At 45.7% G+C, this 12,551-nt stretch overlaps 1 protein-coding gene across 15 annotated transcripts in view; it reads left to right on the forward strand.

Annotated features, from left to right (window-relative positions):
- Positions 1-12,551, forward strand: part of gab1 (GRB2-associated binding protein 1) — a 68,028-nt gene that overhangs the window by 4,193 nt on the left and 51,284 nt on the right. Inside the window, exon 1 of one of the 15 annotated variants that reach the window (XM_045722801.1) lies at positions 8,444-8,591. The exons of the other annotated variants lie outside the window; for them this stretch is intronic. The gene's annotated coding sequence lies outside the window, so the exon portion shown is untranslated. Of the gene's footprint in view, positions 1-8,443; positions 8,592-12,551 lie in introns of those variants that run through there. 15 annotated transcript variants of the gene reach the window in all.

Raw genomic sequence — 12,551 nt, forward strand, 5'->3', positions numbered from 1 at the left:
CCTCTTGCTCAGTTGTGCACCGGAGCCTCCCACTCCTCTTTCTATTCTGGTTAGACAGCGAAGGGAGTAGTACACAGCGTTGTACGAGATCTTCAGTTTCTTGGCAATTTCTCACATGGAATAGCCTTCATTTCTCAGAACAAGAAAAGACTGACAAGTTTAAGAAGAAAGTTCTTTGTTTCTGGCCATTTTGAGCCTGTAATCGAACCCACAAATGCTGATGCTCCAGATACTCAACTAGTCTAAAGAAGGCCAGTTTTATTGCTTCATTAATCAGGACAACAGTTTTCAGCTGTGCTAACATAATTGCACAAGGGTTTTCTAATGATCAATTAGCCTTTTAAAATGATAAACTTGGATTAGCTAACACAACGTGCCATTGGAGATGGTTGCTGATAATGGCCCTCTGTATGCCTATGTAGATATTCCATAAAAAAAACAGCTGTTTCCAGCTACAACAGTCATTTACAACATTAACAATGTCTACACTGTATTTCTGATCAATTTGATGTTATTTTAAAGGACGAAAAATGTGCTTTTATTTCAAAAACAAGGACATTTCTGATTAACCCTGAACTTTTGAAAGGTAGTGTAGGTCTAACTCTGGCAAGGGTTCTGAATGTAAAGGTGACCTTACAGATACAGGATTGGGTATTTTGGTTGTGTGGAGGTGTTGACTGAGAGGAGGGGTCAGAGAGGTGGTTCTGTTGCTTTTTGTCAGGGAGACGGGTCATCTATAGACTGTGTAGGTTGATCTAAGTAGACCTTCTGTTTGTGTGCCCTCTCATTCTCCAGTGTTGACCCTTACCGTCTGAGCATTCAGCCTCTACTCTCCACAGTAGCTCCAGTCCAGACACGTAGCCCTGCCGGCTGCCGCGAGGTTAACCACTCTGGGCAAAGTTTGTCCCCGGCTGGCCAGCTCAGCCCCTGATTGGACGAGATCAAGGGTTAAACAGTTCAGCGGCCTGCCTGTGTCTGCAGCACCGCCCTGTTTACCGGCAGGCAGAGCACTGGGCCGCTCAAAGTGCACACTAAGGCCTTTTTTCAATTTTATGGAGAGTGGAGACATGTAGGCACACAGACAGCGTATATAGTGGGAGCGTAACCATGACAGTGCAGGGCCCCAGAGAAAGGGGTCTCTGTCACATGGCTAGGGGCCATACGTTGGCATATAGACTTCATGGACCACAGGGTTGTGGGTGTTTAGTGTGTTTATAAGTTTATCCATACACAGGATGGGTATTTTTTTTTTTCAATTTGATATACTATAGCCAAATTCAACTCTGGACCTCAAAGCCAGTTCTGCTGCTTTTTTTCATTGTTCCCCTCTAATCAGGTGCTGATTTAGACCTGGGACACCAGGTGGGTGTAATTCATTATCAGGTAGACGAGAGAACCAGCAGGCTCCGGACCTCGTAGAGTAGGCGTTGAATTCCCCTGGCCTATAGGATGTATTAATGTAAGGTCACCTTCAGAACCGTTCTCCTTTCTCGTCTTGGTGAGATGGTATGAGGAAACCTACCACAACCACTTCAGTCTGATTCTTTTTTTCCCCCCCAGCCGCAGAAATGTAAACGTTTGCGCTGAACATGCATCTCTGTTAGGTTTTCATTTCATTGACATTGCACTTTCCATCTTTCTTTTTTACCAACTTCCTCTTTCGTTTCTCGCAATCTGTGAATTTATGGAGGTCCCGCTTGTAAAGCTTTCATCAGAGAGCCCTGCAGGTTGTGTGTCTCGACATCTGCGCTCTGTTTTCTACACTACCCAAGGAAATGAAAGGGGACAGAAGTTGGTTGTTACTTCGTCAGCTCCACTTAATGTGCGGAGACAGTTGAGGCCGGGAGGCAGCAGGGGGGAATCTCTCTCGGTGTCCCCTCCCCGTATGGTGACATGGATCGCTCCTCTCCGCATAGAAAGCTCAATTGGTTGGTCCCATCCAAAGCTTTCAGAGGGGTTATTCACGCTGTGCTTTTCCCATCCTTTCCCTCACAGGGCCTCAATGTTTGAACAACACCACTCTGGAGACAGGCTGACACAACGAGCTGAGAGGGAAAATGTTGAACCCTAAAGGTCCCTGTTTTGAGTCTCTCTCTCACTGTCCCAAATGGCAGACTGTTCCCTAATATAGTGCACTACTTATGGGCCCTGATCAAAAGTAGTGCCCTATATAGGAAATACGGTGCCTTTGGGACAAATCCATAGGGTGATGGCAGTAGACTCACTGAGGACATCCTCTAGCCGGCTCAGAAAATATCCTTCCACTCCTGTAAATGTCTCTCCACCAGTTAGCAGCTTGAGGGAGTCTGTCTCCTGACCTGAACCACTTACTCTATGTAGCTCGCTGCAGCGCCCTGTAAGCCATTACTCGTGCTCAAGCCTAATTTAACATTTTTGATTTGCGACCAACCATGGAGGAAATTCTGCAACTTCTGAACAAACGACAGAGCGGACGGATAGACAGACGGGACTCAGTGGAGTGGTCAAACGAAACAAAGGAATAGCTTTTTTGTTGAGTACAGGATTAAATCTGCTTAGCAAGTGGAACAGAGAAGCGCTTGTGTGGCGTTAGCGTAAGAGGCTATTCCTAGCCAGCATACATTATTGTTTAGACCAGGGCTCTCAACCCTGTTCCTGGAGAGATACCCTCCTGTAGGTCTTCACTCTAACCCTGTTCCTGGAGAGATACCCTCCTGTAGGTCTTCACTCTAACCCTGTTCCTGGACAGCCATCCTCCTGTACGTTTTCACTCTAACCCTGTTCCTGGACAGCTATCCTCCTGTACGTTTTCACTAAAACCCCAGTTGTAACTAACCTGATTCAGTTTATCAACCAGCTAATTATTAGAATCAGGTGCTCTAGATTAGGGTTGGAGTGAAAACCTACAGGACGGTATCTCTCCAGGAACAGGGTTGGAGTAAAAACATACAGGATGCAGTATCTCTCCAGGAACAGGGTTGGAGTAAAAACCTACAGGACGGTAGCTCTCCAGGAACAGGGTTGGAGAGCCCCTGTGTCCCAAACAGCACTATTCCCTATGTATTGCACTGCTTTTGACCAATAAGTAGTGTACTATATAGGGAACAGGGTCCCATTTGAGATGCAGAGTATGTCCTCCTTGCTACCACGACAACGGAACAGTCCATTTTGAAAAGCAGCAGACTGCTGTTGTTGTGTGGGAGCAGTCATGCCCAGAAAATAATGGATTGCATCGGCCATCAATTATTTAAATGTCCATTAGAAATATAAAGAAAAAAAGGCATACAAAATTAATGCAGGGTGATATCTTGTTGACGCAGCAATTACAATGCCGTTACATATCACTTACACCCTGTTTATCCCTTTTTTTCACTCGTTTCAAAAGACTGAAATTAAAGTTGAAATATTTTCCAAACAGATTAACTGCATCAGACCCATTCATTGTTTGTATTTGAATGATTCTCCAAAAGCCAAAACGACCACCTGACTAGTGTTTATGTACCCAGAGCTCCACCAGTATCACCAGACGACCCAAGGCGCTTTTCGCTTGTCGAAGTTTTCATTTGCTTGTTTACGTAGCGGGGGCCGCTTGAAACCCAATCACGACATGATAAACAATGGGCATAACCACAATAACACAGCAGCCAATTAAAGCTAAACCCTATGAATAAAGTTTGGGTTATTTTACAGGGGACACGCATGGGTGAAAACCTCCGTCAGTGTTTTATAACATCGAGGAAGCCTGATTTAACATGACCTGTGCTGTCTGGAGAGGTAGTGTATTTGAGCGGCTTGTTTTTCACTCAGGTGTGTGTGTGTGTGTGTGTGTGTGTGTGTGTGTGTGTGTGTGTGTGTGTGTGGCAACGGGAGTGCTCGCTTTCGCCTGATTTGGTTTCATTGGTGTAGTTAGCAATTCAGTGATGAAAGCCATAGGTCTTTTTATAACAGACACTAGACAGTTAAAGTATGCACACTTTCTGCTTGATAGTCTGTCTGGGACTCGGGGACCAAGAAATAGGGCTGTGAGTTGACCCACGGCCGTAAACTCACAGGCTTAGTGCTACAGCAGGTACGTGTAGCCGGTCAGACGAGGCACACTGTCTGACAGCGTGGACTGCAGTGATATCATAACAGGGATAAGATCTATTCAACTTCTAAGTTATTAAATATTTATAACTATTAAGTATACATTTATCTGTATTTCCTTGGGGTCTGTCTTGTTGTTGTGGAGTGGGAAAGGCCACCAGAACAGACCCCATCCTTCCCCATATGTAACAATTTCCTTGCGTCACTCACTACCGCTGTGTGGCCAGCCCTGGTGACCAGTTCTCTGTTTCTGTGGCTATTCTCGTCAACTGCGGCGGTGGTCATGTGGCGTTCTAGGCCCATGTCGTCTTTCCAAAGTCCCCCTGTTATAACTCCCAACGTGCTCCGCTGACAAACACTGCTAATAATGCTACCACCACCCACCCAACTATTCTTCTCTCCCTCTCTCCTTACCGCTCCTCTTGGGGAAAATAGCAACTAGTTGGAAGTTAATCCCCCCTTTTGAACAACAAGCTTTTTGTCATGTTGCTTGGTGGCTGGGCTGCTGGCCTCACTTGGTGCACTCTGTAAACAGCTGTGTTCCTTTATTGCCTGGCTCTTGCTGTTTGAACTGTCATTGAGTCTTTATCTATCTCCCGCTGAATGTACAAAACATTACAAACATCTTCCTAATATTGAGTTGCACCCACCCACCCCTTTTCCCCTCAACATCCTCAAGTCGTCAGGGCACGGACAAAAAGGTGTCAAGCCTTCCACAGTGATGCTGGCCCATGTTGACTCCAACGCTGCTGTTGACTCCAACGCTGCTGTTGACTCCAACGCTGCTGTTGACTCCAACGCTGCTGTTGACTCCAACGCTGCTGTTGACTCCAACGCTGCTGTTGACTCCAACGCTGCTGTTGACTCCAACGCTGCTGTTGACTCCAACGCTGCTGTTGACTCCAGTTGTCAAGTTGGCTGGATGTCCTTTGATGGTGGACCATTCTTGATACACACAGGAAACTGTTGCGTGAGAGACCCTACAGCATTGCAGTTCTTGACTCAAACCGGTGAGCCTGGCACCTACTACCACACCCTGTTGAAAGGCACTTCAATATTTTGTCTTGCCCTTTCACCCTCTGAATGGCACACATACACAATTCATGTCTCAATTATCTCAATGCTTAAACATCCTTCTTAAACCCGTCTCCTCCCCTTCATCTACACTGATTGAAGTGGATTTAACAAGTGACATCAATAAGGGATCATAGCTTTTACCTGGATTCATCTGGTCAGTCTGTCATGGAAACAGCAGGTGTCCTTAATGTTTTGTACACCTACTGTGTGTATATACACACACACACACACACTCTTTGTGTGGAAACTCTCCTGTGGTTGTTGTAGAGCTCCACAGTCCCATGGCGTTATGGTTGAATATGCCAACTCTAACACTATCCAGAGCCAGTTCTTATGAAGCACAGAAGACACTTCTCCAGACTCTTGGCATGGCTGTTGTGCACAAGACTGGATATGTTTAAATGCTAGCCTGTACCCAGGGCAGACAATTAAGCCAGATTTGGTCCTAAGTTATGCAATGCAGGCTACACAAATGCAACTTGCAGTATGATATAATATGAATGTGTTCAGAGTTCAACTTTAGAAATTGTTATTTATTGTTCCATGTTAAGCCAGTCCAGTGACATCTGGCTGGACAAATGGCTCGCTGTAAAGATATTGCCTGGCTACCCAAACGCTACGCCACGACCATGGATGCTAGTTTCTTCTCTGCAATTTATCTGAGTACCTACTACTTCCCCGACGCAAACATTCTAACCGTTCTGATTGGTCTCAGAAACCGACAGGTTGGGCGGGTACGCTCGTGGGTAAATTGCCGTTTTTATTTTTTTTTACATTTGTCATTGGCTTTGATACTCCGATTGGTTAGAGATGATCCAATCGCTGATTACTTTGTTCTGTACAACACCCCTTATTTTGACGTTGCCATCGTTGAAGTAGTTGGTGGCGGTCTCAGACTGAATTATGTAGTGAACAGAGCAGCGGAAGAATTCGGTTGGAGTCATCGGGCTAGTAAAAATAGACCTTATGACGGAGAGAGAGAGGCTATTTCCAGCCCCAACTTTGAGTCCTACTGCTGCTCCAGAGAGGGGGCTGTTGCAGGGACCCAGGAGCACACAGATGTCCAAAGATGGTCCCTTTGCTTTGGCCTCTCAGGCAGAGCTGGCTTCCCCTTCCAGCAGCTCACGGGACCAGACCATAGAAATACAAATATGACCTGCAGGCCATCCACTCATCACAGAACATTGACTTGAATGGGAATGCTTTTTCTAGTGATCCTGTTTCTATGGTCCAGACCACTGGATTGTTTGTGCAGTCATGGGAACAAGTCTCTAAAGCTGAGAGTGTGTATGGAGCCTGTGTATAAGCACATGTGAAATCGTCCTGGAAGGAGTTCAGGACCAGTTCCGAGGCGAAGTGAGCAAGGTGTGTGTGCATGTGTTTGGTGTGTGCATTTTGGGATATTCCAGAATGTCAATCAATAACCCCATCCACCTCCTCATAGGTCATCGGTAGGGAGAGAGTGGGAGGGAGAGAAAGGAAGGAAAATAAAAGATGCACTGAGCTAGCCTCAAACCCACACCATTAGCCAGCCTCAGTCAGCCTACTCTCTGTCCCTCTCCCTGCTCAGGGCTCCTCTTGGCAGGCTGTGGCAGTAGGAATGTGAGCCTCTTCTGTGCTTCTGCTGTGTTCAGTGAGGGCTGGCCTCTGGCTGATTTGTTGTTTCTGCTGAGCGCAGCGCTGAGTCTGATGGGGGGAAAAAGGCGCAGCTCCCTGGCGCCCCAGCACGGCATGGCGGCCGCTTCCTGTGTGCGGTGCTGATGGCTACCAGATGTCTGGAGGGAGAGAGGGAAGAGAATAGTGGTCTATCACGCTGGTGTCTAGTGTTTTTCATTCTGTTTCACTTTTGTGCTACCTCCTTCTTCTCGGTCACTCTCTCTCGGACAGTCTGACAACTCCTCTCTGGGTCGCTCTGTCGCTCGGTCACTCTGACAACTCCTCTCTGGGTCGCTCGGTCACTCTGACAACTCCTCTCTCTGGGTCGCTCTCTCTGGGTCGCTCTCGCTCTGTCGCTCTGTCGCTCTCGCTCTGTCGCCCTGTCGCTCTCGCTCTGTCGCTCTCTATGGGTCGCTCTGTCGCCTCCTCTTTCTCTGGCTCTAACCTAATCCCACAGTTTGTGGGTGTGTATCAGGGTGTGAGCTGCTGCTGTGGGCTGTTTAACCCAGTAGAGGTTGTTAACTCTGCCTGTCTCTCAGTGCTCCTCTTAGTCAGCTTATAGTTGAGCCTTTTCCCAGATCCACTTTCATAGAAAAGACATGCTTCATTAACAACTACCATTAAATCATCTTCCCTACTCCTGCATGCCTTGGTCACGTCCCAAATGGCACCCTATTACTTATCTAGTGCACTACTTTTTGACTAGGGCCCATAGGGCTCATGTCAAAAGTAGTGCTCTATGTAGGGTGCCATTCTGGGACGCAGACATGAACTAGATGAGCATAACGGGGCCATAAAGCCTGTAATGCTACATTTTAATATCCAGACCTCATACATTTTACAGCCGCTGTAATTCATGGTGGTTGAGAGAAAATGGTGTGCCCTTCACATTTCAGTGTTTAATGACTTTACTGTTTGATCTAGAGATCTGGACTGTTTGACTCTTTATCAATCCATGTGAGTGGTCTACTGTTGAGAGTCGACCACAAGGGACCGTGTGTAAGTGCACCTGTGCTTCTGCAGGGCCTTCATACAGCCTCTAGACCCACTGCTGCTGTGGCCTAGCCCCTCTTTGTGTGGCCCAATCTCCCCTCTTGAGGATTCCTGTGTGTGTTTGTGCGACAGGGGGGAGGGGGCACCCTGGAGACAAGCTGTGAAATGCCCGCCGCCGCCCCGTGTAATTTCTCGGGTTACTGCGAGTCAGCCAGGCCCATACGGACAGACATACACTCCTCCCTACCTCTATCGCTCTCTTTCTCTATTTTTCGCTTTTCATCTTGTTCTTTCTCTCTTTTTAAAATCATTATATAAATGAGTTCATACCAGAGAAAAAGAGATGTGTGTCTAGTCAAGAGGTAGAGGGGGAGAGGGGCAGGCCAGTCCTTTCTTAGCCTGTCCCCAATGAGTGTCCTGCGGCCAGGCTGATTGCATTATAGAGCTCTGCTCTGGTGCTGCTCTATATCTCTGGCCTGGCTACCAGCCAGAGGAAGGGGGGTGACACACACACACACACACACACCTCCCAGTGAAGACCCTGTTGTGAGAGTGGGCTAGTTTACACTCCCTCTGATTGGTGGCTGAGAGACGGTGAACTCCCACCTTCTCTCTCAGTATTCCCATGTACTCTCCCAACGTTATTTCCGTATATCTCTCGGGTACGTCTCAGAACCCTGTGGAATAGCTTGAGTGCTCGACCCGTCGACATTTTGTAGGGCCGACTTTGTCTCTCGCTCTGATATACCAATGGCATTTGGCTAGGCGACTGGACCGGTCGATCAGGCATTGAATTCCAGGTCAGTACTACTATGCAGAATGTAAGCATTTTTGTTTGATTTATTGTTGAGGGAATTCTATTGAGTTAACTACTGCATATCTGGACATTTTGGGGATTTCCAACTAGACCCTGGCTTTCTGGTTCCCAGGTGGACTCACAGGCTGCAGGTGTTCACACAACTCAAGACACCAGCCGTTGGAGCTTAGCTCTTTACTGCTCCTTCAACACACCAACTCGGCTTCCCCTATTCAGAAACCGTACAGCCTATTCAGAAACCGTACAGCCTGTGACGGAGTCTCTAAGTGTTGGGTCAGTGAAAGTAATGTGGTTTTGGTTCTCAAAACGATCATCCCAAAAACAAAAGATCCTTCCTCCATAGTTTATTGGTAAAGTAATGGACAACATTCCAGTAAGTATTCTGACATGCTGGTTGTCTGGAAGGGATTTGTTGTTTACAGTAGATACGCCTCAGCCAGATACTGCTCTTTCAACTAGAACTTATCGATCAACAGGCCATTAAGTTGATCAGTGTTATGCCCATAGATGTGGTTATGTGGGGCTCCCAAGTGGCGCGGAGGTCTAAGGCACTGCATCTCCGTGCAAGAGCCGTCACTGCAGTCCCTGGTTCGAATCCAGGCTGCATCACATCCGGCCGTGACTGGGAGTCCCATCGGGCGGCGCACAATTGGCCCAGCGTCGTCTGGGTTTGGCCGGGGTTGGCCGTCATTGTAAATAAGAATTTGCTCTTAACTGACTTGCCTAGTTAAATATAGGTTAAGAAAAGTCAAAGGTCTGGCATTGGCCGTGCATTCATTGTCATACTTCCTTAACATGTAACATAACACATGGCATAGCCTTGTCTGTTTTGCGTGTTCAGCTCCACTATGCCAGTGTGTGGTTTGGACCACTACTCTGCCATTTGGCTTGTCGAGTTGTTCGCTCAGTCATTCTCTTGTGTGTACAGACCAGACACAGACACGCACTCTCAGGCCAAGACAGACCACGGCAGAACTAAGAGGGGAATTGTCTGGGCCGCTAGTCTTCCCCTCAGCCTGGCTGCTCGCTCTCTGCAGCCAAGAAACACTGATCATGTGAACGGCCCTGCCCTGCCAATGGAATGTGTTGAATTCCTAAAGATGCAGTTTTGACAAACACATGTGATTTTGGGGGGGGGGGCTGCCGTACATGTTTTGATCCTCAACCTTTGTACAGATGTTATTGTTGAGAACCAACTTGAATATCAGGCAAAGAGGAGATGTACAAGGGGAGGGAAGTCTCTGCCACCTACCTCCACCATGCCTGCTCCCCCACGTTAAGTAGACAAACGCTGTTGAACAGCACAGCTAGAAATGTCATGAGTAGAACCTACAGTATTCCTCCTAACATGAGAGAGCATGTTTGTTCCCCATAATATATTTATCTGAGCCTTCCACATTGTTGTGCCCTGTACTGCTATAGTCAGATGACCCAGTCCGAGCCCTTATCTCCAGTCCCCCATCAGTTCTCACGGCTGATCGGTTGCCAGTTCCACTAACAACAATCCCCCTAACTGAATACTATCCTGCATAAATTGAATAGGCTACTGTATAGCAACAAGGGCAATTAACTACATAAATATGGGAATCGCTCTTAGTAGCGGTTCCGTTAGATAAACAATTAACGTGTGTGTGTGTGTGTGTGTGTGCGTGCGTCTGGAAGTAACTGTAGTCCTCTGTCATTGCAGGCCTATTAGGAAGAAAGGACACTATTCAAACTCAAATCATCTAATCCTTCAACCAATCAATAACTCAATAAACCTACAAATCAACGAGTCAATTCTATCAGGTTATTGGGTTAACAAGCTAATAGGGGTCAACCTACTGTATGACTGACTAAAGCAGATCTCTCTGCAGTCTGTCTATCCCATATAAGGAATTCTAAACTAGAATTCTAAACTAATCTGAAACATGAATTACTGTTGCATAATTTATTATTTAGGCAAACAAATTGCTCTTGTTTTCTGTAATACAATTGGAGTACAACCCATCTTATTTGATGACGGAGGCCTACACCACAAATGGACTCTTTCGCGTAGTTGAAGTATTCTCCCATACATATACAATAGCTTACTGTGTTTTCCTTACAAACATGCAACAAGTGAACACATGGACTCCACCTCTGTTCAGTTGTCAGTTAGATAGAAGCCAGTTGGTGTTGTGTTCTCCATTGGGCTAATCAGTGTTTGACTTGGGCAGGAGCTCACCGGAGCTGAGTACCGACACGTCAGATTTTCTACTGCTTGAGCTCCTGTTCCTCTTATAGAACATTAGCTCAAAAGTATTGTGGAGCTCCTGCACTTAAATATAAACAGTACCGGCCCCCAAAATAAGTACCGGAACCCATTTCAGTCCAAGTCGAGCACTGGGGATAATAGCTATTGAGCTTTGGTTTCTGTTGCTCCATCCCTCTACCACAAACCAACATCTATACAGCTCCACCAGCCAATAGCGAAAGTGCATGAAGATGGCGGCCATCATGTACTTACCACAAGTCACATAAGTTGCATGGACTCACTCTGTGTGCAATACTAGTGTTTTAATGTGATTTTTGAATGACTACCTCACCTCTATACTCCACATATACAATTATCTGTAAGGCCCCTCAGTCAAATCAAATTTTATGTCATATGTGTTGGAGGCAACAGGTGTAGTGTGAAATGCTTACTTACAAGTGCTTAACCAACAATGCAGTTCAAGAAATAGAGTCAAGAAAATATTTACTAAAGTAACACAATAAAATAACAATTCTGACGCTATATATAGGTGGTATCGATGTGGGGGGTACAGGTTAGGTAATTTGTACATGTAGGTAGGGGTAAAGTGACAATGCATAGATAATTAACAGTGAGTAACACCAGTGTAAAAACAAAGAGGGGGGTGGTGGTGGTGTGTGTGTCAGTCAATGTAAATAGTCCGGGTGGCAATTGGAGGAATTGTTCAGCAGTCTTATGGCTTGGGGGTAGAAACTGTTAAGGAGCCTTTTGTACCTAGACTTGGTGATCCGTTACCGCTTGCTGTGTGGTAGCAGAGAGAACAGTCTATGACTTGGGTGACTGGAGCCTTTGACATTTTTTTGGGCCTTCCTCTGACACCGCCTAGTATTTACAGTTGAAGTCGGAAGTTTACATACACTTAGGTTGGACTCATTAACTCGTTTTTCAACCACTCCACAAATTCCTTGTTAACCTCTATGGGCTAGGTGGGACGCTAGCGTGCCACCCGTGGTGCACTCCATCAACAGCAGGTGCATTTCAAGAGCGGCAAATTTGAATCCAAATAAATGTCAAAATTCAAATTTTTCAAAAATACAACTATTTTACACCATTTGAAAGATAAACATCTCCTTAATCTAACCACGTTTTACGATTTCAAAAAGGTTTTACGGCGAAAGCATAAATTTAGAGTATGTTAGGACAGTACATTTACAAGAGTTGTGTGTAATGTTTTGTCAAGTCAAAGACAGGGTCACCAAAACCATAAAACCAGCTAAAATGATGCACTAACCTTTTACAATCTCCATCAGATGACACTCCTAGGACATTATGTTAGACAATGCATGCCTTTTTAGTTCTATCAAGTTCATATTTATATCCAAAAACAGCGTTTTACTATGGCATTGATGTTGAGGAAATCGTTTCCCTCCAATAACCGGCAGTCAAGTCAGCGTCACAAATTAAATAATTAAAATTAGAAAACATTGGTAAAATATTGTCATTTAAAGAATTATAGATTTACATCTCTTGAACGCAATCAACTTGCCAGATTTAAAAATAACCTTACTGGGAAATCACACTTTGCAATAATCTGAGCACTGCGCCCAGAAAAATACGCGTTGCGATACAGACTAGACGTCATGTTGGGGAGATCTAAAATCGAAAATACTATGTAAATAATCCATTACCTTTGATTCTCTTCATCAGATGTCACTTCCAGGTATCACA

Source organism: Salmo salar, chromosome ssa08 (assembly GCF_905237065.1).
Source record: "Salmo salar chromosome ssa08, Ssal_v3.1, whole genome shotgun sequence".
NCBI classification, from domain to species: domain Eukaryota; kingdom Metazoa; phylum Chordata; class Actinopteri; order Salmoniformes; family Salmonidae; genus Salmo; species Salmo salar.